The sequence below is a fragment of the Gopherus evgoodei genome, chromosome 6, assembly GCF_007399415.2.
Source record: "Gopherus evgoodei ecotype Sinaloan lineage chromosome 6, rGopEvg1_v1.p, whole genome shotgun sequence".
Classification (NCBI taxonomy): domain Eukaryota; kingdom Metazoa; phylum Chordata; order Testudines; family Testudinidae; genus Gopherus; species Gopherus evgoodei.
The window spans coordinates 102,421,457-102,449,035 of NC_044327.1; the positions used below are offsets into that span (position 1 = coordinate 102,421,457).

At 38.9% G+C, this 27,579-nt stretch overlaps 1 protein-coding gene across 13 annotated transcripts in view; it reads left to right on the plus strand.

The window, feature by feature from the left end:
• ARL15 (ADP ribosylation factor like GTPase 15) overlaps positions 1-27,579 on the plus strand; it is a 322,749-nt gene that overhangs the window by 84,551 nt on the left and 210,619 nt on the right. For 2 of the 13 annotated variants that reach the window (XR_004000954.1, XR_004000951.1), the window contains 2 exons: positions 12,817-13,048; positions 13,121-13,228. The exons of 9 other annotated variants lie outside the window; for them this stretch is intronic. The gene's annotated coding sequence lies outside the window, so the exon portion shown is untranslated. The remainder of the gene's footprint in view (positions 1-12,816; positions 13,049-13,120; positions 13,229-27,579) is intronic. 2 more of the 13 variants (XR_004000952.1, XR_004000953.1) reach the window with 2 other exon arrangements.

Sequence of the window (27,579 nt, forward strand, 5' to 3'; positions counted from 1 at the left end):
TGACAAGAAGCTGGTAACTTTTTAAAGCAATAGTGTCAATGTTTTAGGTTCAAAATTTTGTATCCTTTAAAGTATGATTGGGGGGAAAAAAAGACACTTTAAAAATAGCATTATGATGTTCCATATCTCTCATGTCTCAGTAACTTTTTGGCCAAATGTATTGTGGTTTACAGATAGAAAGGTTTTGTCTAACTGCTGGCTTTAAGATCTGAAAGTTAAGCTGGGTGCTTTCCTGATTGCACATAATCAATAGTAATAGCTTCTGCGGACCAAATTTCATAAACTGCTTAGGTTAGCTGATGAAAGGCTGTTCCCAGATCTCTTGGATAAGAATTCCATTGTTTAATGTGAGCTCTCTTTCTGACCATCACTGTGTTTCAAAACCTGGTTTTGTGTAAAGTTTCAGATTTTTCTCTTTTTTTCCTCAGTCTGATCCTGCTTTTGTTGCTTACATAAAGCTGTAGAATGATGCTCTTGCATACCTTGCACAACTGTTTTTTGACCAGTTATAGGGCTAGGTTGAAGTGGATAACTTTGGGAAAACCATCTTGCTCTTCTTGAAAGAAAAATATATAATGGAAACCTAGAAAATCTGAACTAGGGCCATCAAACGATTTAAAAAAAATTGTGATTAATTGCAAGATTAAATTTTTTTGCTTTAATTGCAGTTTTAATTGCACTATTAAAAATAATAGAATACCATTTATTTAAATATTTTTGGATGTTTTTTACATTTTCATATATATTGGTTTCAGTTACAATACAGAATACAAAGTGTACAGTGCTCACTTTATATTATTTTTAATATTTTTTTAAAAGGGCTCTAGTGGTGATCGTGGCAATCACAGGCCAGTAAACCTGACTTCAGTACCGGGCAAAGTGGTTGAAACTATAGTAAACAACAAAATTGTCAGACACATAGTTTAATCTAATTTTGTTGGGGAAGAGTCAACATGATTGTTGTAAAGGGAAATCATGCCCCACCAATCTACAGAATTCTTTGATGGGGTCAACAAGCATATGGACAAGGGGGATCCACTGGATCCCCCATTTAGATTTTTCAGAAAGCCTTTGACAAGGTCCCTCACCAAAGGGCTCATAAGCAAAGTGGACTGTCCTGGGATAAGAGGGAAGGATCGGTAACTGGTTAAAAGATCGGAAACACAGGGTAGGAATAAATGGTCAGTTTTCAGAATGGAGTGAAGTAAATAGCGGTGTCCCTAAGGGGTCTGTTCTGTTTAACATATTAATAAAATGATCTGGAAAAAGGAGTAAACAGGTGGCAAAATTTGCAGATACAAAACTACTCAATAGTTAACTCTCCGGCAGACTGTGAAGAGCCACAAAAGGATCTCTCCAAATGGGGTGACTGGGCAACAAAATGGCTGATGAAATTCAGTGTTGATAAATAGAAAGTAATGCACATTGGAAAACATAATCCCAACAATACATATAAAATTATGGGGTCTAAATTAGCTGTTACTGCTCAGAAAGATCTTGGTGTCATTATGGATAGTTCTCTGAAAACATCCAGCGGCAGTCAAAAAAGCAAACAGAATTTTGGGAATCATTAAGAAAGGGATAGAAAATATTTATTTATAATACGTCTAAATAGGTATTCTATTTAACAGTGTGTGGTTTAAAACTGTGATTAATCACGATCAATTTTTAAAATCTAATTAGAGTTAATTGCTCGAGTTAACTGTGATTAATTTACAGCCCTAATCTGTACCCAATAAAATAAGAGTAAAACAGAAGATCAAAACTTTATGGTAACATTTCCTGAAGAAAAGATAGCATGAAACAAAATTAAGTATCCCAGTATTTTCATGCTGAATAGATCCACTTGTTTAAGAAGTGTTTAAAACAACCATCCTCTCAAAGAAACACGTCTGCGGGTCTTCTCATCCTGACATTAATGATCTAGAGGATGGTGTGGACTGTACCCTCAGCAAGTTTGCAAATGACATTGCAAATGAGGAATGGTAGATCCGCTGGAGGGTAGGGATAGGATACGGAGGGCCAAAAGAAACCTGATGAGGTTCAACAAGGGCAAGTGTGGAATCTTGCACTGAGAATGGAAGAATCCCAGGGACTGCTACAGACTAGGGACCGAGTGTCTAGGCAGCAGTTCTGCAGAAAAGGACCTAGGGGTTACAGTGGACGAGAAGCTGAATGAGTCAATAGTGTGCCCTTGTTGCCAAAAAGGCTAATGGCATTTTGGGCTGTATAAGTAGGAGCACTGCCAGCAGATTGAGAGATGTGATCATTCCCCTTTATTCAGCATATGTGAGGTCTCATCTGGAGTACTATGTCCAGTTTTGGGCCCCACATTACAAGAAGGATGTGGAAAAATTGGAGAGAGTCCAGCGGCTGGCAACAAAAATGATCAGGGGGCTGGAGCACATGACTTATGAGGAGAGGCTGAGGGAACTGGGATTATTTAGTCTGCAGAAGAGAAGAATGAGGGGGGATTTGTTAGCTGCTTTCAACTACCTGAAAGGGGGTTCCAAAGAGGGTGGATATAGACTAGTGGTTCCCAGACTTGTTCCACTGCTTGTGCGGGGAAAGCCCCTGGTGGGCCGGGCTGGTTTGTTTACCTGCCGCGTCTGCGGGTTCGGCCAACCATGGCTTCCACTGGCTGTGGTTCGCAGCTCAAGGCCAATGGGAGCTGCTGGAAGTGACAGCCAGTACATCTCTTAGCCTGTGCCACTTCCAACAGCTCCCATTGGCCAGGAGCAGCGATTGGCTGAACCCAGGGACGCGGCAGGTAAACAGTCCGGCCTGGCCTGCCAGGGGCTTTTCCCCGCACAAGTGGCGGAACAAGTTTGGCAACCGCTGATCTAGACTGTTTTTAGTGGTACCAGATGACAGAACAAGGAGTAATGGTCTCAAGTTGCAATGGGGGAGGTTGAGGTTGGATATAAGGAAAAACTTTTTCACTAGGAGGGTGGTGAAGTACTGGAATGGGTTACCTAGGGAGGTGGTGGAATCTCCTTCCTTTTGAGGTTTTTAAGGTCAGGCTTGACAAAGCCCTGGCTGGGATGATTTAGTTGGGGATTGATCCTGCTTCGAGCAGGGGGTTGGACTAGATGACCTCTTGAGGTCCCTTCCAACCCTGATATAGTATGAGTCTATGGCTAGAGCCCAGTTATTTGTGGCCATTGTGGGAATTCAGTTATATGTTCTGCAGAAAATGAGAAACTGCATCTATAGCTTTACAATAATGGTAATTATAGCTTTCACACTGATATATTTGATGAATATATTAAATTATCTCCAGCATCTACCAACCACAAATTACTACATATGGTAACTGATAACCTGGCTTTATTGCCATGTAATCTGAGAGACATAAATAACTATGTACTGTAATTACATGACAGTTACCACATAACTGAAAGTAGTTACGTGGTGGTTTGTGCCCTGTGCAGTGTGGATATATTTTTTTTTCTTAATGACATAGCACACATTTGTCTCTCTTTCTGTGCATTAAAGACGTTTTCAGTTTTTACAGTAGAATTATAGAAAAGGAAAAGTCTTTCATTAAAGCGAACCACTTCATTGCCCTCTGTTTCAAGTAGTGTTTGTTGGCTGGTATCCTCTTTTTTGTGTTTTGCTAAATGATAGTCTCTGTGGGTCAGTGGGGGGAAAAACAACCTTTTTGACTAAATCTGTGTTTTAATAGATATAACGCCTCTGTCATGATTGGGGTGGGCTTTTCAGATGTCCCAGAAAACTGACCAAGTGGGCACAATTCTTCTGTCCTGTAGACTTCTCTCTTTGTGGATAAATGTTTTGCTATGCTTGTTTTTGTCATTTCATAGTATGTTTATCAAAGCTATGACTGAAATGAAATAGGCATGGCAAAAAGTCTTTTTGTTATTCCTTTAATTAAACAATGTACCATTTCTACTGGCTTCTATAATGAGATTTATTTGTTTCCTAAGAGAAAGTTGGTGTCTGTGCATTTACCAAGAAGTAAAAATGATGGAACAAATGTTCTTTATTTGACAAAATGAGATTTTACTTTATCATTTTAAATGTATATTCTTTATTTTCCTTACTTATAGAATTGGGCAGATAATTTGGATAATCACATACATATATTTATATATAAAGTTAATAGATCCTCAGGTGACACTAAAATCTGCTATTAACATCTACAAACTACAGAAGAGTTTAAAAAAAAAAACCTTTAATTTTCAGGAAGTTGCATATGTATATTTACAAAACTAATTAAACTGTTCCCTTTTTTACTTTTTTTATTGTGTGTAGGTGAGAAGCTAATAGCATATTTTGTTACTGACACAAATATATTGCATGAGAATCTATTAATTTACATTTTTAAAGATGTTTTTTGTTATGACTCAGTTTTTCCTTAAGTGGTAATTAGAAGAGCTCACATAGATTTTATGCATTCTTAGATTAGACCTAACTCTGGCTTGATTATGGAAGGTTTTTACAATGAAACTCGTCAGTAGATGGCAATGCTGTTCTACTGCAGTCTTGTAACTGCTGAAATATCAGAGTTTTTGAGCTTTGAACTCTGTTTAACATATCCTTCACATCTATTCAGTTTCTGGAACTCCATTATAGTGATATTAAGTATTGTTTTAAGTAGAATTAGCTCAGTCACTTAAAAACAATTATCAGTATTGAAGAAAAAAGAGTGCTGGTGTTAACGTATTGGAGTATGTATGGATGCCTCAGGCGTGTATATATAGTGTGATTTAACCATGCTGAAAGTGTAGAGCTAGTTTGATGTTCTATAATTAGTTATAAATAAGGCTTCATGTTAAATGGAAGAAAGCATTGGGGGTGTAGTCGTTTCCTCCTCTTTTCTCGATCTTGTTTTATTTTTTCCCCTTTAAAGGTTACTTTTTACTAGTTTCTATTGCAACTTCTGTTGGTAGTGATGCACAGGACCTTCCTCTAACAGTTGTCTTCTCTTCCCCGCCCCCCCATTGAAACATTTCTTTGCTATTAAAACTTGATTCACAATTTACTAGTCTTGAGAGTCCCAACTCAGTACTGGGAGTACATCTTGGCTCTTTCTTCAAGATCAGGGAATCTTTATAAATAAGCCTCTTTATTTGTTCCCTAGCAAACCTATGAGAGAGTCCGTGATCACTTGTTTTGTGCTCTGTGCTAGTCTGTTGGCAAGATTCACTTTCTTGAATAGTCACCATCTTGAATGGGGGTGAAACTGTGTTTTTTATGTATCACTTTTAAAAAAAATAGTAGTAGAACAGACCCTTGTAATTTGCACACCGTTAGCTGAAAGTTTCTACAGTGCAATATACAAGTGTCCCTACCTACTGATTTATTTTGTTCTTTCAAGGTCTCTTTTAAATATTTTATTAAATTAAGAGAAATATTCACTCTTTTTAGTAGTGTTCCAAATTTAACATACCACAGAATATACAAAGTGTTCAAATGTACAGTTTCTTTCTACATAATTAAATTTGAAGGGTGGATATTAAAATTTGGTAAGGTTGTCCTCTGACCAATTTATTTTTTTGAAATTGTACCTCAAGTTCTTTGCAAAAAATATGTTTAACTGCTTGGTGTTTTGCTTCGGTATCTTGTTTGCAAAGGAGCACAGGGGAATAATGGTCTGAAGGACTTAGTAGATACTGTAAGAATTGCTTATAAAGTCTGCATTGTTGCAACAATTTTGCAGTGAAACAGTAAGTATATGGCCCAACTAAATATGACTTTAATTTTGTGTGTTCACAGATAAATAATAAATGCTTTTAACTGACAAACTTAAAATGCTACATTTGGGAATACTGATAGTTAAATACGTGCAAGAAATTAGTAACTATTAGTGATTACAGAAGTGAGTTTTGCTCATCTCCACACTTATGATGAAGATACAACTTATATTTTACAATAAACTAGAGTAGTATGCTTGCTTAATAAATTATACATTTTATATGTGAAAGAATCACCTGTCTTGTATATATCAAATACATGAATGGGAGCCACATTTTTAATATTATCTACATCAAAATGAAAAAAAAAATGTTGCTCCTGTTCCCAAATGACAGTGTAACTTAACAGCATGCTAGATTCATAGTGTAACTTTCTCAGAAATTCTACAGCAAACGGTTTTGAGTATGTGTCCTTTATAAGCTTAATCAAAAAGGCGAAGTTAAACGAAACACTGCACCCCAAGTCTTCAGAATGATCAAAATGCATAATTTTTTTGGAAGCTTATCTTAGTATCAGCAGATCCTTCATTGGAAAAATATGGCATATCTGATATATAATTCTATTACAAAGCCTAAAATAATTTTTCTACAATTTGTTAGAATTGTTGCAAAATGCTATGCATGTTTAAAAAAAAAAAATCCGGCCTAGAATTTTTTTTTTAAAAAGTTCTGATGAAAGGCAGTCAGATATTAACAACAACATTCTAGAAAATGTATTGCTGAGGTGAGGCATGCAAAGAACAGTTAATTATGCTTTAAGTGTTTATGGAGATCGAGTTTTATGAACTTCGGTTTTGCGACATGGATATTGAGCTTTTATTTTTAAATAAAATTTGAAGCTAAATTGTAGGACGTTGCATTTTGGGTCGGGGTGGAGGGGAAGTAGAAAGAAAATTGGCTTTGTTTCTAGTTTCTGCACAGCCAGACTTGCTCTTATGTTTGTAATATTTAGAGAAGTTCAATAGGGGGCCCTTGATGCTTTGATCTGATGCCACAGTGCAATTTAATGAGAGAGGGGTTTTCAATATTGTCTGCAATATTGAAAATTCTGCCAGCTCAGTCTGATATAATAAAATGTAAGATTTACACCTTGGAACCCCTCTCATATTTCTGGGTATTGTTTCTGTTCAAAACAGGTAATTACAAAAGTCCTCAGATCAATTTTTGTAAAGGGGCTCCCTGATGGGTGCCATGACTGAAGTGTGACATGAGCCTTTTCCAATACAATGGGTGGCCTAACATTCCTCTGGAAGGCCAAGCTCATTAAATATTCTGTTCTCTTTTTCCACCCTCTCCCCCTTAGCTCGACTCAAGCTAAGTCTGAGGTTTCTTCACTGAGGACTTAGGAAAATTGCTTAGAGTTCTCAGATTGAATTTTTTATGTGTATGACTTCATGATGGCATTAGCATGTGCTTTGATCCATGTGTGAATGGCACTGGGTCGGCTCTTATTGCCATATCCAGATGGTGTTACAGGGAACAAACAGTTGTGTTTTAGGATTTCTCAATAGACTGTCTAGACTGGCCTTGCAGCAGACAGATACAGCCACCCATCAAATTAGCGTTTGTCAGATTTATGGTAATGGTTCACCAAAGCCTTCCTGTCATTGACATTAAGATTTACGCCTCCAAAGTTTTGTCTTCTGCAGAAGGAAAGTCTGATCTTTTTAAAAGTAAAAGAGGAAAAAAGTAACAAAGAAAATAGTTTCCAAATTAAAGGGCAACATTTTAAAAGTGATTTTTTTTTTAAAGGAGTGTCTGATTCTCATAGCTGGATTGATTAGGGAAACTTTTTTTTCTCCCCCTTCAAATGATAATACGGATGTTCTGTTCTAGTCAGTGTCTCCCATATGCCCTTTTGGAAAGAAAAACATGTATGTGGATTACTACGGCTAGATTTTGCACTTTCATGTTACACTGGAGTAATATGAGCTGCTCCCTGTACGCAGTGGGAATAACCTTTTGACAGGCAGTATGTCCATTCTCAGTGGAAATGTTTTTCCAAGTCTGGCCAGACCTCCTTTGATCACACCACCTCAAATGTAGGGGTCATAGCTACTATGCTATGTACTATGGCTGTTGACCAGATAAAGATGATTTGCGGAGTGTGGAGGAATATTTAAATGTAATCCAAACACCTTTTTTTTTTTGCGATTATCGGTATTTTATGTGGCAAAGCTGATGAGAGTGACGATCTGGAGCATTTAGGAAATTTTAAATTATTCTGAATGTACATTATTTGGCTGGAAGCAAAAGGTTGTATATATTTCAAATGGCAGAATTCTAGTGCTCATCTTAGATCACTAGGGGTGTAGGAGTTGAACATGCTAAAGGCATGTTTTTGTATTTGTTAAAGATAATTGACAAATGGTGAAGAGAGTAGTGGGGTAATTAAAACATCCAGACATTACTGGCAAACAAGCAAACACAAAAGTGTGTTCAGAGGATAATGATGCTTAATGAAGATACTGGATGTTGTAAATTTTTAGGGTGACTGTCATTTTAGAAAGTGTCTTTTGTGTTTGGTATAAATGACAGTAATTGCTTTCTAATGCAAGTTTTGTGCCTTGGTCTTTTCTTTTGATTTTAGTACCATCAGGACATAAAATATAGACACAAGATTCACCATAGGAAAATTAGAACTGCCCCCCCACCCCTTATGCATGTATGTTTTTAGGGCTCACTTCTGCTCTAACACAGCAACATACATTCCTCTATAGTGGAGAAGAATAAGCTAGCTCATTCTCCAGTGATCCTGATGGTGTACTCTTATTTTACTGAGCAGATTTCAGTGATTTTTTTTTCCAGTTTTTATCATCTTTGCTGACTGTTACACAATTTTTTCATCTGTGGAAGTAGTTTAATGAAATGTTTAGGTTATCAGAGAAACAAATCTTTAATAGCAGATTAAAAATGATTTGTCTCCTTGATTGTGGATATTCAATTCTTATAGCTATTATATCTGATTTGTGGGAATACTAGTTTTTAGCTTTGTCAAACTTTGTCTCCATATTATATACTTTTATTGTCCAAGTGGGAAGAGCAGCCCTTTTCTCTGATTATTCTTGAGTAGAGAGTAAAATAAAAATCAAACCCAGAAATTTGTTAATGTTTATGCCACTGAAATTTAATTTTATATGCAGTGTGGAGCTTTTATAAAACAACTTCATCTTTTAAACACATTTAACTTTAGTTACCCATTCACTACATAGCTTTGCACATTTTTAAATAGCCTCTTAAACATTGATTAAAATATTTTAATCTTACAATAAATTTTCTTCTGTTTCAGTGAATTTGGTGAAATGTGCAGGAAACCTGGGGACAATATTTTCTAAAATCTAGTTACTGTTTTTCTTTTCCTATTTCTTGAGTAGAAAGGGAGACCTCTTACTAGTCCTGAAAGTATTGGTACTGAATTATTTCCTGAAGTTTCAAGGATGCAGACTTGCTGTGAACATGCTTTCTTTTAATTCTGGTTTGGTAAGAGCTTGAAAATGTACTGCACACTTTCCCTAAGTTGACTTGTTCTGATCAGATTTAAAAAATGTATAGTGAGTTTGAATTTTTGGAGATCACTATTTATCTGTTGTTTTACTGGATATAAAATATACTCTTGTCCTCTTCAGTGGATATGGTTTATTGGACTGAATACTGCATTGTTACATGAAGGGAGACTATGACTGTATGGATTTATAATGTCCTTTTAGGGCAGCCCAAGCCTATAAAAGATAACAAGGAAGGACTATTAACAAAACATTGGCCAGATCCATGAAATATTGGCATGTTGTGTTGCCCTGTTTGAGTTATTTTAAATTTCTTAGGTGAATCTAAGTAGTTACATACTAAAGTGTAGAGACCCAACTGACACTGAGGCTTGCATTGTGCTAGTAAAAGGAAGTTCCTGCCCCAAAAAGTTTACAGCCTTCAGAGAAGACACATACTGAGTTAATGTTTCCTACTTTATATTCCCTGTTTATATATCCAAGAATCGCATTAGCCCTTTTGCCCAAAGCTTCTCACTGGGAGCTTATGTTCAGCTGATTATCCACCATGAACCCTGAGTGTTTTTCAGTCACTGCTTCTCAGGATGGAGTCCCTTATCCTGTAAGTATGGTCTGCATACTTTGTTCCTAGTTATGACTGTACATTTGCTGCATTAAAACACACGTAGTTTACCTGCATCCAGATTACTCTGTATTAGTGATGTGTCCTCTACATTATGCCATTCTTCTGATCTTTGTGTCATTTGCGAGTTTTATAAGTAATTGTTTTCTTCTAGGTCATTGATAAAAGTTTTTAAATAGCACAGGATCAAGAACTTATCCCTGTGAGTCCTCACAAAAAACCTCACCCATTCAATGGTGATTTCCCATTTCCCATTACATTTGAGACCTGTCAGTTAGCCAGTTTTTAATCTATTTAATGTGAGCTCTTTTGTTTTTTGTGTTTTAATTTCTTAATCAAGGTTAGCTAAAAGAAGGGACAGGTGACACTGAAGTGAGGGAGAGAGAAGGTGAATGGAGGACGGGAGAAAGAGGGAGGGAAGGAATAAGTGGTATGGAAGGTAGTAAGTAGCAGTCTGACATCAGTGTGCAGAGATCCATGCTGCAGCTGCTTTTTGTCTGCTCCTTCCAGTTGAGTCTGTACATGTCTTCACTGCGCTTAATTTGGGTGTTGTCCTTAACCCTGTGTCTGTCCGATATGAAACCCTGTCACCGGTGTTTAGTGATGCTTTAAATCTGGGCTAACTGGTCTGTCTGGATATGTAGCCTAGAGTTCAGTGCCACTTTCAGTTGGGGACACAGACTTAGTCTCATGAGTGCTGATAGTCCTCCAGTACCTTTCCACGATTCCTCTGTGTGCCTGGGACAGGTAAATTCTCCTGCAATTCACTGTGAAAGAAACATGAAGCAGCTCAGCTTATTGCAGCACAGATTGCTGTGAGATGTGTCCCCAGAAGTTCTAGCAAAATACAAGGATGAGCACAGCCCCAGTGAGGACAGAGTAACTCTGATGTGGCTTTGCTGTGTAGTTCCTAACAACTAGGCTAGGCCAACTCGGGTGTTCAGACTTGAGTGTGGATCACCTGAGTTAATTCTGCAGTGCAGACATACCTTTAGTTCTCAGCCTAGATTCATGCAGAAGTTTTTCTTTTCCAAGCTCACGTGACTGGGACACGGGCTGGTGTACATCAACCCTGGCTAGTCCAGTTGCATCTGAGGGCAGGGATCAGGGGCAGAAGTAGCCTTGGCTGGGTTTAGTACAATAAGAGGATGTTTATGCGGGGGGGGGGGGGAAGGGAGGGGCACCAGTGAGGTCAAAGGGCTCTAGTGAAAAGTCCAGCCCTCATCCAGTTGTTGGGGAGGTTACTGGGTTTCCTACCAAAGTGCTATCCCAAGACTTTGTTTTGGGGGTGGAGCTCAGTGGCTGTTAAAATGGGGGAACTTTTTCCTCATCCCTTCTACTAATATTAGAGCCTGTCATTTTGGGGGAGTAGGGGGAGCTAAAAAAAATCACAGGACAGTCCAAAAACATGTTTAATATTTATATTAAAAAAAAAAACTTATCATTTTTTTGAACCTTTGGGGTTGGGAATATTGTATTCTAAATACAGGAAAAACGTGATACCTGCTATGATCATGTTAGCAAATGCTTATTCTTTAAACCAAGACCATTGTTGCTTTTCAGAACGGGAACAAAATGAAACTGGCAGTTGTTAATTTCACTGCTGCCCTACAGCATACTTACGGCATACTTAGCTTCAGGCATACTTAGCTTCATGTGGCTGCTGGTAGGGAAGCTCTGAGCAGCAACAGAGGCACTAGAACAACTCTCTGCACTCAGAAAGACAGTATAATGTCAGTATATTTTCAGAAGGTTGCCTTTCCAACCATAAAATATTCATTTCTGCAGAAATAAGTGGTTTAATTCCCTCTCTACACCATGTAAATTTTCCTACTCATCTCTATGAAATAAACAAGTGGACTTTTTTTAAAACTAGTGCTAGTAATAGATTTTTTCCCCCCCCTTTTTGACAGTAAGTGAACATGATCTTAAGCCTACACTCATGTTGTACAGGTTTAATTCAAATCAGTTTTAAAACAATTTAAGTAAATTTAGGCACACCTTTATGTAGACATGCATCAGTTTTGTATCATAAATATACTTTGTGTACAAGGATAACAGGATTCTGGATATTTATTCCATGTCTTCGTATGTAGTTTTTGGAATGATTTAAGCATTGTTTTCTGTGCAGTTACACACTTTTCAGTTTGAATGAGCGATGTAGACTCTTGAGCCTTCTGTTGCTGTATGTAAGGTACATTAAATGTTTGGTTTAAATAAATAAAAAACATCCTTTAGAAAAATACAATGTCATGTTCCCTTCCTTTCCCTATTCCAGGTGCACTGGTGCTCTTGCTCTATTGCAGAGGGCTGACAATGTTTGCTTTCTAAAGCTTATGCCTTTAGGTAATTGTTTTTCTGTAGTGGTACATTCTTAATAGCATTCTTAATGTGCTGTGTATGAATAGGAAAATATTAAAAATCAAGCATCACAGCTGAAAAAATATTGTGTTTTATAAGAGGCTTGGCCAACAGAATGTGCTATTCACTGAAGTGGATAGTTGCTCTAATAGAGCAGAAAACCAGGACCAACTGGAACAGGGAAGATATGTGAAACTTGAAGTATGGAATATTGTCTACCTTCTTTTCCCTATTTTAACAACTTTTTCCTCATTGCAGGCATAGAACTGAAAGAATCTTTCACGTTTCAGTCCTCCTCTATCTAAGGAAATAATATCCATATGTGGGAAGTTTCCCCATATCTTTTACATTCATCATGATTCAGCTCTGTCTGTTTGTCTTGTGTATATATGTGTCCATTGCATATATATATGTGAGTGCCTGACAAAATCGCCGGAGGCAATCTGAGACTATATTGTGCATTCTTTCCTCAAATGACAGTGTGCATAGTCTTAAAAAAATTATACTAATTGCTGTCTTAAAGGAGGTGAAGCGGGGCTATTTTTTAACACCTGTATTATGTGACAGGAACCTTTTGCAGATAAATGAAACTTGCATTTCACTCTAACAGATGTCAGATGAGTGGCCATTCTGCAGAATACTTCACACTGTGGCCAATAGCTGCAAAAGTGAATCATGCGCTGGCACTGCTCACTCCAGTATCCTGATGATGACTCTGGATGTCATGTCAGGTCACAGAGAGATAGTCCACTCCACGTGATCACCATGAAAATCAAGTTCCAGGCCTCAGATTGAATCTGGTAATGGACCAATCCTGGTCCTTCACACTACACTGACTTCTGGTGAGCCTTCTTCATGTATTGCTTAGTAAAAAGTGCTGCATGTTGCATCAGCTTGAATGTTCTCATTCCTAGGTGCAGTGCATGGCACCATTTCTGCCTAGAAGTGAGGAATACATGGATCACTATACTTGAGTCCACATTTAATAGGAAGAGGTGCAACTTCCTGGTCAGCCAAAGATGGTAAGAGTTTCTAGCTACTGCTGCTGTGTAAGCACCTAGGAGTGCTAGGAGTACCTCAATTAAACATCACATCCAGGATGTAATAGTATTGTACCCATGTGCGCCATCTTCGCTCAGTATTAATTTTTGGAATCTAACCTACCCTGTGTTTAAAACTGGCAGTTGCAAAAATGTGTAGCTACAGAAATAAAACTATGTACATTTGGAATATAGCGCACCAGATTCTAATCTCATGAGCACGTATGCTTTCTAGGTACCAGTTTGTGCACAGCATGTAGCTGCATCTAAGACTAAAGTCAGGCCAGACCACAGCAGCTTAAATGGCTTATGTATCAATGGGAAGACAAGGCACGATGTGTGAACTGTGGCAAGATTTCTGGATTCTGTGGCACTCTGTTGTAGCAAACTGGAACTTCTTTTGGAAGCCTCATTTAAACTGAGTTTTCTAGTTACGCAAATGAATAACTGTAAAATAGCCCTGGGGTTTCAGCATGTTAAAAACCCTGTATTGTAGATGTCAGTGAAGAAACCAGAAATTTAGGCAGATGGGTTGGGGCTTTTGGTTCCTGTGGATGGGTGGGGGGTGGCTTATGATTGTGGGACAAGCATATTAGGTGTATATCTGCTAACATGATCAACAGTGAAATAGCTAACAATATTAACATGCAAACTGTAATCTTTGGGGTGTCAAATGTGACAACTGATTGAGACAAATTGGGCAGTTCACCCTCACATTGTTCTTCGACTGTATACAGACAGGCTCAGGAAGATGAACACTATATTGATTTACACTTGGTTCATAGTTTCAAGATTTTCTTCATAACCATATGGGATAGAAATCCTAAATTAAACTGTTTTCCATAATATATATCCCTCAGTTGTGGTAGAGACTTTAAAATATAGAATGAAGGCAGATTGGGGGATGGAAAGTACCTAATAGCTTCTTGTCATTTTCTTTGTCACTATTAAGAAGGTTGTTCTCTGTTGTACTGAAATGAACTGTGTGGAGTATCTTAAAAGACTAGACATTAGAATGGGATGAATACTGTTGTGTGATTCTCTGTGGTGTATGGTACTCAGGGGAGCAAGGCCACCTCAGTTCCACAGTAATGGAGTGAGAGGCCCACACAGAGTGGGGAATAAAGCTGCACCGGATGTCTTTTCATTTCCTTATCCTATCACAGTATCTCTCTGGGGAAAAAAGGTGGAGGGACGTGTTTGGCAGAAGCCTTTAAGGTCAGGTCTAGACTAGACATTTTTGCTGGTATAACTGATTCTTTACAACACTTTTACATTGGCAAAAAACAAACCCTAATGTGGACAGTTATTCTGGCAAAATAACTAGGGCGAAGAAAGAGTCCTTTTGCCAGTAGAGCTTATGATGTTTGGGAACTGGTATAAACTATGCCAGGATAAGCTGCGGGCTTGTCTGCACAGCTAGTCAGTGCGTAGAAAGCAAGGCTGCGAATATACAGTGCGTTAGTGTGACCTGTACTGACTGGCCTTATGGACCCTGCTACCACTCACTAAAAGTTCCGTTATGCACAGTAGCAGGGTCCACACAGCCAGTCAGTGCATGTCAAGCTAGTGTACTGTACATTCATACCCTGGCTAGCACACACTAACTAACCATGTAGACAAGAATCTCCACTATGAGGATTTAATGGTATAGCTATACCAAGAAACCCTTTCTAGCGTAAACTAGGTCAAAGTGGCATGTCATGCTGGCTATATTGACAGTCAACAAGACAACCCCAGAATGTATAACATGGTTAGAGAATTAATTTTGTCTCTCTTGAAGAATGCTAGTTCACCTTTCAAGATCTCCATTCACCTTGAGTGTCACCAGGAATGTCAAAGCGTAACTGTGGCAGTGGAGCCACATGTGGCACAACAAACAAACTGACCATGATGCTGTTCTTAGAGGTGCAGAGGTGGTCTGAAAAGTCTTCAGTGAGAACCATCCATGTGACTGGAGGGGATCTCTGAGGCTTGGCCCTTAGCAATAACTGCCCCCTCATCTGAGGTCCTCTCCCCCCTCTCTTCAGCGCTGGTGCAGTGAAGAAGGTGCTGCAACACTACCTTCCCCCTTGCACAACTTTTCCCTTTCTGTTCACTTTTATGCAGAGTGGGACTATAATGGCAAAATAGGTACAGGAAATATGCTAGCCTTAGACGTTACCTACCTTCATTCATCAATTTGTAATGGCAAGATGATATTCTGATAGCAAATCCTCAGTGTAAATCTGTGTAATCCATCTGTAATTCTGTTTTAGTGCTTTCATTGTCTTGAGCTATCAGTAATGAACACTGCTTTTTTGATAAGCAATTTGAAATGAGACTAATTACTCATTCTTTTTTAAGATTGATTCAATTCAGCTCTACACTAAAGTACCAGAAAGTAGATTCACAGTACAATCAGTGCAGGAAACATTACAAGAAAATCACTCTTCTCTTGCTTCTGGCACTTTCTACACTAAATCTAATGAATATTAAAGAAATACTTTGACCATCATAAGTGCAATATGGAACTGGAATAATTTTTAAAATACCGTTATGTTTTCTGTCATAGGAAATTGGAATTGTCCCTGAGAAAGATCCAACAAAAGACTTCATAAAAAAGAAAATACGCTACTGTAGATTTTCTGACAGAGAAATCAAACACAGCATGTAGATGTAAACATGGAGAAAGTCTTACATTACTTTAGAAGGAATTAATATTTTAAAAGTTAAGATCAGAAGCATGGTCAATACATGTATCTCAGAATGCATCTTAACTTTACCTTCAGTAAATATTGCAGGTAAGAAAAATTGCCCTTTACTTAGCATGTTGGTGATACAAAGGAAATAAGAGTTTAGATTTTGTCTGAGCCACAGGGTAGTGATAATTCTTATTAAAATAAGTCATCTACAGTACGCACTTAAGGGAAATTCAAAGCTATTACAGCAGACTGCCTGCCAGAAACCTTAACTCATTTATGACAGTCTAATAATGCTAAATTCTTTGAACATGTGTTGAAAGGGGGAAGCTGAAAGGCCTAATTCCTGAAAATGTGGGCAGCATTTAATTGCATTAAAATATTTTTGAGTTAGTGTAATAATTAGGTAAAAACTTATACAGATCTCCTGGTCTGTATTTTTTAGTACATACATATTTAATAGTATGTGCAATTGTTGATAGAAATTCAAAAACTAAAGAAGGAAATGACATTTTATTTTTATTCAGCTTTCATAGAGGCATTTACAAATATAACCTCTTCAGTTACCATTTGGTTGTGCTCTATTACCAAGAAGTATTCTTGTAACTGGAAGGTCATCATGAGATTTTGCAGAAGTTGCACAGATGAGTTATTTTTATTTTAAATAGAGGCTTATACTGTCACATCAAACCAGAATATAGTAAATGGTTGGTGTATATAATTTGAGGCTATATTTAAGTCTTCCAGTTTCCTCTCATTAAGGGCACTTGTCCAATGTGTTTGCACCATGGCATTTCTTCCTCTTCCCAACCTAAATCCTGTACCCCTTTAAGCTGCATCCACCCAAAGGAGATAAGCAACCCTCATTGGTGAAAGAACAGGTTACGGACTATTTAGAAAAGCTGGACATGCACAAGTCCATGAGGCTGGATCTAATGCAGCTGAAGGTGCAGAGGGAGTTGGTGGATGTGATTGCAGAGCCATAGGCCTTTATTTTTGAAAACTCATGGCGATTGGGGAAGGTCCCGAACGATTAAAAAAAGGCACATATAGTGCCCATCTTTAAAAAAGGGAAGAAGGAGAATCCAGGGAACTACAGCCTCACCTTAGACCCTTGAAAAATCATGGAGCAGGTCCTCAAGGAATCCATTTTGAAGCACTTGTAGGAGAGGAAGGTGGTCAGGAACAGTCAACATGGATTCACCAAGGGGAGTAGTGGGGGCAAAAGACATATATCTGGCTTCAAGACTAAGCTTGATAAGTTTATGGAGGGGATGAGAGAGCCTAATTTTGGCAATTAATTGATCTTTGACTATTAGTTGTAAATATGCCAAATGGCCTGTGATGAGACGTTAGATGGGGTGGGATCTGAGTTACCACAGAGAATTCTTTCCTGGGTGTCTGGCTAGTGAGTCTTGCCCACATGCTCAGAGCTTAGCTGATTTGCCATATTTTGAGGTTGGGAAGTAATTTTCCTCCAAGGCAGATTGGCAGAGGCCCTGGGAGTTTTTCACCTTCCTCTGCAGTGTGGGGCATGAGTTACTTACTGGAGGATTCTCTGTACCTTGAAGCCTTTAAACATGTTTTGAGGACTTCAGTGGCTCAGACATAGGTTAGGAGGTTGTTGTGGGAGTAGGTGGGTGAGATTTTGTGGCCTGTGTTATGCAGAAGGTCAGCCTAGACGATCATATTGGTTTCTTCTGACCAATCTGATTGCCTTCTACAATGAGATAGCTGGCTCTGTGGATATGGAGAAAGCGGTGGACATGATGTATCTTGACTTTAGCAAAGCTTTCCATACGATCTCCCACAGTATTCTTGCCAGCAAGTTAAATGAGTATTGATTGGATGAATGGACTAGAAGGTGGATAGAAAGCTGGCTAGATCACCTGGCTCAATGAGTAGTGATCTATGGCTTGATGTCTAGTTGGCAGATGGTATGAAGCAGAATGCCCCAGAGGTCGGTCCTGGGGCCGGTTTTGTTCAACGTCTTCATTAATGACCTGGATGGTGGGATGGATTGCGCCCCAGCAAGTTCACGGATGACAGTAAGTTGAGGGGAGAGGTAGTTACACTGGAGGGTAACGGTAGGATCCAGAGCGAACTAGACAAACTGGAGAATTGGGCCAAAAGAAATCTGATGAGGTTCAACAAGGACAAGTAAAGAGTCCTGCACTTAGAAGGAAGAATCCCATGCACTGCTACAGGCTGAGGACCAACTGGCTAAGCAGCAGTTCTGCAGAAAATGACCTAGGGGTTACAGTAGACACGAAGCTGGATATGAGTCAACAGTGTGCCCTTGTTGCCAAAAAGGCTAACGGCATTTTGGGCTGTATAAGTAGGATCATTGCCAGCAGCTCGAGGGACATGATCATTTCCCTCTATTCAGCATTGAGGACTAATCTGGAGTACTGTGTCCAGTTTTGGGTGCCACACTACAGAAAGGATGTGGACAAATTGGAGAGAGTCCAGCGGAGGGCAACGAAAATGGTTAGGGGGCTAGGGCACATGACTTGAGAGGCTGAGGGAACTGTGTTTATTTAGTCTGCAGAAGAGAAGAGTGAGGGGAGATTTGATAGTAGCCTTCAATTATCTGAAAGGGGGCTCCAGAGAGGATGGACCTCAGCTATTTTCAGTGGTGGCAGATAACAGAACAAGAAGCAATGGTCTCAAGTTGCAGTGGGGGAGGTCTAGCTTAGATATTAAGAAAATCTATTTCACTAGGAGAGTGGTGAAGCACTGGAATGTGTTACCTAGGGAGGTGGTGGAATCTCCATCCTTAGAGGTTTTTAAGGCCTGCCTTGACAGAGCCCTGGCTGGGATGATTTAGTTGGTGTCGGTCCTGCTTTGAGCAGGGGGTTAGACTAGATGACTTCCTTAGGGTTGGAAGAGACCTCATGTTCTATGATTCTATGTATGTAAGAAGTCTAGTCTCACTCTTGATTGGGAGAATTTGGCAAATGATCAAAGTATCTATTCTTTCTTCCCCATTTTTTATTTTATCTTAATTGTTTAACAAATGAGTTTTAACGTATTCTTTCCCTACCAATATTGTTTAAGCCTGTACTCTGGATATGCTGAGCTGTTCCTAGATGGTTTGCTCCTGTGTGTCTGGCATGGGAGATTAATGCTTCTAGGAAATGCCATTTTGAATACTGTGGCTGCTTGGAATTGTTGGAAGTATGCAAATGAGAAGCTGAGATTTGAGGATCAGCAAGAAGAAAATGGAAGGTAGGGGATCAGGGAATCTAGTCAACAGTATATTTTCTATTAAGTCTATACTCTTTAGTATTATTGGAAATTCATATTGTTACAGTGAACCACAAGTATATGGTTAATATTGTAATAGTTTTTACATGGTTTCATATTGTTCAATACTCAGTTTACAAATGAAGCTAAATACTTTTCAGCTTGAACATTTTGTAATGTGTTCATAGATGAAAAATCAAATTGTACTGATTTTAAAAGGACTTTTTATTATAACAAGATTCAAAGGTTTTTCACTAGTTTTTAGCTAGATAGTATACTGAGATAAAAATCTTCAAATGTTTCAACTGCATCCTTTATGGTTCATTTGAATTTTGTTTCTGAATACAAAGCAATATGACAATTTGAGCTCTAAAGCTTCCATTTATAATACATTGCTTCATTTTCTTTTTAATTTGTTTTAGAAGGGCACTGCATTCATATTTTCAGTTAATTGTGTTCCAAATTTAAGAAAAAAGGTCTTTAACGCAAGATAAATTTTTATTTATTGATTGATAGTATCGATTACAGCTATCAGGTAATTTTTTCTGTTGACTTGAATAAGAGTTGGATCAAGTCCAAAACAAACACAAAGCCTAAAACAAAAGTGCAACATCATAAAATATAAAGCTATATACATGTTTCTGAGATTGTAAACTCTTCAAGGGAAGGGGGACATTTCCTTTATGTTTTTACAGAGCATATCAAAATTGAGCCTTGATCCTGACTGATGCTATTGGGTGGTACTGCACTAGAAAGAAATAATAATTATAGGTTAAATATGTTAACACACAGTTAAGACTACCTAATGCTTCCCATTATTGTGCTTTGGTTTAATTTGTTTATAGCTTTGCTAAACTTCAACCAATCAGGCTGAAATACTATTTCTGTACTTTATCTCTGAGTTGGATTACATTTAAATAAAAAAACCCAAATGTAATAAAAGTTGTTTTAAAAAATGAGGTAGCCATACCAGTTTAAAAGTGATCAGATCTTTTGTTTAGAATGACTTTTACAGATCCATGGTTTAGAGCAGGAAGTTGCAGAATGGTGGGTTGGGGCAGAGCTGAAGGTAAATCTGAGGCCTTTCACCGTTCCTGTGAAAATCTATCCAGGCTTGGTAAATTATAAACCACAGAAAATCACTATTTACAATACTCAGTAGAACTTGTTCTACACCAGCTCCTTAATGTTTATTATTCCAGCTGTACCCTGCATACTCTCATGCCTTGTTGAGCTGCTTGCCTGTCTTCCCCCGATCAAAATACCTCTAAGTTTAGGGGAGGGTATCAATGGCTGAGAACCAAAAAAGTTCTCAGTTCAAGTCTTTCGTTGATTGTGAAGTGAACAGAAATATTAACATCAATGATTTGTTATTGAGAGAGGCTGCCTATTCCTACCGGAAGAGGTAGACAGTTACACTGCTTCCCATTTTGCAGGAAGGGTAATTGAGAAGTTGAGTAATGTCACTTTTTGTATACGTGGGAATAGAATTTAGACTGAATAGAATGACTGATCTGTATAGCAACATTGCCTTTCAGAATAAATGTGTCAAATCTATGTGCTTGGCTATGATGCCAAACTTTGTTTTAATTACTTTCTAAGACACACTCTTCCCTCTGTGCTAGGAGTAGAATCCTGGAATCCTGACTGCCACTACTATACTGCTGTGTAGCAAACAGTTGTGTAAACAACTGGCAGTGTATGTCATGTATCTCGCTAGTAACTGATCCACAGCTGATGATCACCTACTATTACTACCAGCTATTCTTTTAGCTGAAATGATAGTGATAGAGGTCTCTGATGTGAACCTGAGCTTTCTGGGTTCAGTCCCTGCTGCTGATGCATGCAGGATGTCATTACAGTTGCACATGACTACATTTGTTTCCTTTTTAAAGAATCTAGGAAATGCTATAGCAAAAAATTGTCAAAAGAACATTGCAAACTCAAGAACTCCTAGGTTAAGATATACCAGAATTATTTCTCCTTCATGATTATCTGGGAGGATGTGGTGATGGCATCTGGTGGCATCTGACTCAGTGATGAAAATGAACATGCATCAGTCCGCACGGCTTTGGATTGTTATCTAGCAGAACCAGTCATCAGCATGAACACATGTCCTCTGGAATGGTGGTTGAAGCATGAAGGGACATATGAATCTTTAGGGCATTTGGAACATAGTATCATGCGACGCCAGCTACGGCACGCCTGTTCTCACTTTCAGGTGACATTGTAAACAGGAAGCAGGCAGCATTATCTCCTCCAAATGTTAACAAACCTGTTTGTCTTAGCTATTGGCTGAACAAAGAGGTAGGATTGAGTGGACTTGTAGGCTCTAAAGTTTTATATTGTTTTATTTTTGAATGCAGTTTATTTTTTAGTTCCCAATTCTACATTTGTAAGTTAACTTTCAATTCACCTTAAAGTACTGTAGTGTAATCTGTTTATCATGAAAAATACTATTTCTTGTCTTTACAATGCAAATATTTGTAATAAAAATATAAAGTGAGCACTGTACACTTTGTATTCTGTGGTGTAACTGAAATCAATGTATTTGAAAATGTAGAAAACATCCAAAAATATTTAAATAAATGGTTTTCTATTATTGTTTAACAGTGCGATTAATCACAATTAATTTTTATAGTCGCTTGACAGCCCTAATTCTTATTCATTTACATGTAGTGGTGTCTTCATTTCAACCTGTAACTTCATTCTCTTCTGAGCTGAGAAATCAGTGGAGAATTGAGGCCCTAACCTCTGGTTTGCTTTGGTACAGCAGCTCTCTAGCATGCTCTCTCTCCTCCACCCCCGCAATAGAGAAACCCTGCAAACATTGAGCCAACATTAACAGTTGCTATACGGAGCTTTTTCAGGAGTCTGAGAGGGTGAGCTAGCGCTGCTGCAGCAAACCTCCGACCCTGGTGCTTTGAGTCACACCAGCATGCCAGAGGCCACGTTCCCGTCTCGAATCTGTAACTGCCACGAAAAGGCTCAATCAGCAGCATGAGAATTTTTCCTGGAAGGATTTCTGAGGGGAGGATATATCACACAGCCTACTCAGGGGCACTTCAAGAGGTTCTTGCGCCTGAAAACCAGTGCCCCATTCGTAAGAAAGTAATATCTTAATTGAGAAAATGGTGTAAAAATCAAGGTGTAAAACGTCTCTCGCTTGCCTTCCCACTCTTATGGAGTGTTTGGGACTCTTCTCATATGCAGGGTCTTTCTTAGTACTCCTGGTTAGGTTTCTCCCACATGCTACAGCATGTCTGGGCATGCAGAGAAGTGCTCTTGCTCAAACCTGTTTCTACTTTTGAGACCCAATCTCAGCTAGCATAACGTGTAATGGAAACTGTGTTTTTATGGCTTTTAGCCCATGGACCATTGCTGGGGCTCTGTGTCTGTTATGGATTCTGTGACTTCTTGCAACTTCCATGGCTTCTGCAGTGGCCAGTGTGGACAGGCACACTGGGGACAGGCACATCTGCCCTGGGGACAGGCACATTGACCACTGCTGGAGCGGCTCTTCAGCCAGCTGCTCAGGTGGTCCCGCAGCTAGCTGCACTAGCCGCTGCTCTGGCAGCCCTGGGCAGCTGGCTGCGGGGACCCACCCGAGCAGCGGCCGATGTGGCTGGCCCCAGGGACTCAGTGGTCCTGGGATGGGTGGAGCAGCAGCAGCCCCCCCCTCCCAGCAGGCCCCTGGATTCCACCCCACATAGTGCTCATTCCTTCCCAGATTCATTCATGTGTATTTTTAGTATAAATCATGGACAGGTCAGAGGTCATAATTTTTTGTGTTTTGCCCGTGACCAGTCCATGACTTTTACTAAAAATAATCATGATTAAATTGTAGCCTTAACCATTGCTTCTGTCAATAAAACTGGTTCAGAATCTGAAATAGTTATTTAAGAGTTTGGTGGTATTATTAGTGCTTTTCATCAGTAGATCTCAAAGCACTTCACAGTCCTTAATGGCATGCGAAAAAGAGTTTCTTTGCCTCCTCCCTCTTCAGAGGCTAAATCATGCAGCAAACATTTTAAAATCTATTAATTTATTAATTGTTTTAATTGATATACGTTATCAGGTGTTTGCCTTGAAGGAAAGGATTTTGTCCCTTACATAGCTTGTCATGTTTGACTCTGTATTGATGTCCATAATACACGATTTAGTTTTTTTTGTAGCAACAGAATGATGCTGTTACTGTAAGAGTAAGATGTCGTTGGAGGACTGATTGAGAAAAGAAGCATTTGGTCAGTCACACATTCCGTTTAATAAAGGAGGCAGTACAAATGTCCAAGGAAGTCAAATGTTTTTAGTGTTCCTCATCACATGTGCCCTATTGTGAAAATTAATCTTTAAATGCAACACCAGCCTCAGTTCCTCTTTAATCCTGCCTTTTACAAATTAGTGTCTAATAACTTAGTCTGAAAACAGCCACCACATTCCTAAACTCAGATGCAAAATGGTATTGCAAATACTGTACCATACTGTACCTATCAGTTGTTCTGAATTGGTCTGGAGAAATAATCCTGAGCATAAATGCTTCCTCTTAACTTCTTCTTAACTGAGCATAAATGCTTCCTCTTAATAGCGAATAAGACTGAGAATATATTATTGCCCTTATATAAATCCATGGTATGCCCACATCTCAAATACTGTGTACAGATATACTGGCACTAGAAAGGGTTTAGAAAAGGGCAACTAAAATGATTAGGGGTTTGGAGAGGGTCCCATATGAGGAAAGATTAAAGAGGCTAGGACTCTTCAGCTTGGAAAAGAGGAGACTAAGGGGGGATATGATAGAAGTGTATATAAAATCATGAGTGATGTGGAGAAAGTGGATAAGGAAAAGTTATTTACTTATTCCCGTAATACAGGAACTTGGGGTCACCAAATGAAATTAATAGGCAGCAGGTTTAAAACAAATAAAAGGAAGTTCTTCTTCATGCAGTGCACAGTCAACTTGTGGAACTCCTTACCTGAGGAGGTTGTGAAGGCTGGGACTATAACAGCGTTTAAAAGAGAACTGGCTAAATTCATGGTGGTTAAGTCCATAAATGGCTATTAGCCAGGATGGGTAAGAAATGATGTCCCTTGCCTCTGTTCCTCAGAGGATGGAGATGGATGGCAGGGGAGAGATCAGTTGATAATTGCCTGTTAGGTTCACTCCTTCTGGGGCACCTGGCATTGGCCACTGTCGGTAGACAGATACTGGGCTAGATGGACCTTTTGGTCAGACCCGATACGGCCGTTCTTATGTTCTAACTGAGAAATTGCTCTGGCACGGAAAACATTTTTTTTCGTCCCTTGTCATACCCTTTACATAATCCCTGCATTTCTAAAACACGATGGCATGATGTCAGTTATAGGAATCTGAACTGTAAATATCTCTTCTTTATCTTTCCCTCGTATAAAATCCTAATGTCCAGTTGCTGTATCAAAAATTTAAAATGACTGAATGCCAAAATTGTTGGTTTTAAAACTCTTACTACCATACACTATTTACATGAGTAACATTTCTTTTATATTTATATTACAAAGTTGAGCTGAAGGGCTAGTAGTCCATTACACCCTATGTATCACTGTAATGTCTGAGCACCCGCAGTTTTTTATATATATGTTTTTTGAGCCTTATTCAATATCTCATTTTGAGTTTGCTTTTTTTTTGTAGGATAAGATGCCTATGGCAGGCTTCCTCATGCCTGAGGTGAGATTTTTCTCCCAAACCAACAAGAGGGACAGACTGGCTTCCTGCTCACCTAATGTAGTTAGTGGGAACTTTGCCTGAGTAAGATGTGCTGGATCAGGACATGTTTTAGTCTGCATTAAACCTTTTTTAGATCTATGCATCAAAGTAAAATACCCCCCCACACACACACACTCTCTCTCTCTCTCTCACACTCACACAAAACCATAGTCAATCATCTTAATATAATTCTGTGTTTTTATGCTTGATGTATCTAATGTTCCGTCAAAACAGTATGCTCTCAAGTAACAGCATATTACCAATCTGTGGTTTTTAAAAGGTAAAGTGAAAACCATGTTCAGCCAGCTTCCAGTTATCTCTAAAAATTAGATTAAAGAAATCCGGGAGCTGGGAAATCCATCAATATTTCAATGGAGTGTACAAATCCTGCAGACTGAAACAGATCATTGTCAGGATTCATTTCTTGACATATGATAAGCTTCTCCTTAGAGGAGGACTGTGACAGGGTATGTAAGCCTTGCACTAACCTGGAAGGGGTTAAAGAGCTGCTTTTGGGCTAGAGTGGCCCTGTTCTGCTACACCTGCAAATCATGTCAAGACTGGAGGAGGTCTTAGAAGGAGGGAACTCTATTCAGATGGGGACAGCACTGGGAAAGGAACAGAAAGTTGAGCTTCACCAGCCCTGAAGAGAGGACAGCCCGTAGAGCCCCTGTTGTCAGAGAAGGAGGGTGTCGAAGGGGAAAAATGAGGCTTGCACTGGAACCCTAGTGAACTCTGAAGTGGACATTGATACTCCCAGAGCCCTTCTGAAGTAAGACAGGCCCACTGACAAGTTTTTTCTTTACCTTTCGTCTGTTCCTCCTTGCTGACTATGGGCTCTTTGGTGGCATCTCCCTCTGTCTCCCTGGTGGACAGGCAGTTGAGAGTCCCCAGCTTGAAAGCGACTGTCCGCTGCAAAGATGCCCTTCAGCACCCAAAAGATCCACAGTGGTATGAATTCATTGTTTCGTTTTCTCTCATATATTGTTCTCATAGAAAAATGACTGACCAAGTATTATTATTTTATCAACTACAATTTGGTTAATAACATAATAAAAAACATCCTGATTTGTTAATAACATTGATTAATAATTAAACCACGTGGTGTTTAATATGTGCTGCAAAGAGGCACAGGAGACACATTAAAGAACCGCTTGCATCCACCAAGCCTCAATCTGAGTATCACTGGATTAGATTGTGAACGCTTTGGGGCAGGGGCTGTACTCTTTAGCTATGCGATTGCAAACCACAGTGGAGCCCTGATCCTTGATTGTGGCCCAGGCAATACCCTAGTGAAAAAAGTATAGTACCATTACCTCTGTAAACTCAGCAGACTTTGGGTGCAGTTTCATCAGTTCACATTTCCTAGACTCTGTAAGGCTTTGTCTTTTAGGTCATAAAACCTAATGCCTCATAAAAAATATAATCTGATGAACACATACCCAGTGAAGTCTTTCAAGGAGATAATTTAGATTGGAGGACCAGTGGAGTAGAAGGGTTTCCTCAGGATGAGAGGCTACAAATTTGTGCACCTGCTATCAGTGAATGTATTTCACCTGTCTTATAGTGTGCAGCTGAAGTCAACTTAAATTTGTAGTATGTGCACTGAGGGCACCGTTTTTCAGTGGCTATAAGACTAAGTCAAACATTTTTTCATAGCTAGTAATGCACTACTTACTGATGACTGACTGTTTCTTTCTCGAACTTTGAAATCGATCTGTGCCTTTTTAAAAGGCAGATTAGCTCTAGTGTCTAGAATTCCTTAAAATTGAAATAATTGCCTTCTTCAAACAGAGATTTTGCTCAAAGTTTTCAAAAATAAAATCTCCTTTGGAAGAGAATACCAGGGGAAGGTTGATCTCTAATTGTGTGGGTTTTTTGCTTTCGAAAGCTAGGAGCCTGTGGAAACATGGACTTATAATTGCAGCTGTTATGCCAGTGGTGAATTTGATTCTTGTAGCCTGACTCTTTCCACAAGTTCTGAGAATCAGCAACTTCAGCTGAAGTCTGTTGAAAATGAGTCCATTCAGTGCCTCTGAAAATGAGCCCTCTCCCCCAGACTCTGTAGGACCTGAAATCAGAATATCAACTTGTGTGGAAACAGTCTAGGGGTACTGGTGGATACTTCCTCCTTGCACATGATTGGTAGATGAAAACTTAAAGGGTCTGATCTAAGAGGACAAAAATAGCCATTGTGGGGGTCAGGCTGGTGAATTTAGAGAAAATTGGGAAACTGCATTTGGAGGGGTTAGGCATGGCATTTAAAAGTTACAAAATAGAAATAAGGTAGAAAACCTTAGAACCAGTTAACTCGTTTAAGAAGTTGGGGAAATCAAGTCAGGTTTACATTCAAAGGGTTGTCATTTGCAGTTAAATTTTCGGTCAACTTTTTAAATGTTAGATTTTATTTCATTTGTGCTTTCCTCGTAGTCTACAGATTAATGTTCTTGGGTTGGTCTGTTTCCTCCTATATAGACAATGTGCTGTAACTAGCCAAGTTCTTGTATATTAATGTTAACACATTATCTGTTCCCTAAATCTTTTGGTTAAAGTATGTATTCTGTCTGTTTGGGATTTGTATATAAGTTAGGGCTGTCGATTAATTGCGGTTAACTCACGTGATAACTCAAAATGAATCGCGACTAATCACCATTTTAATCGCA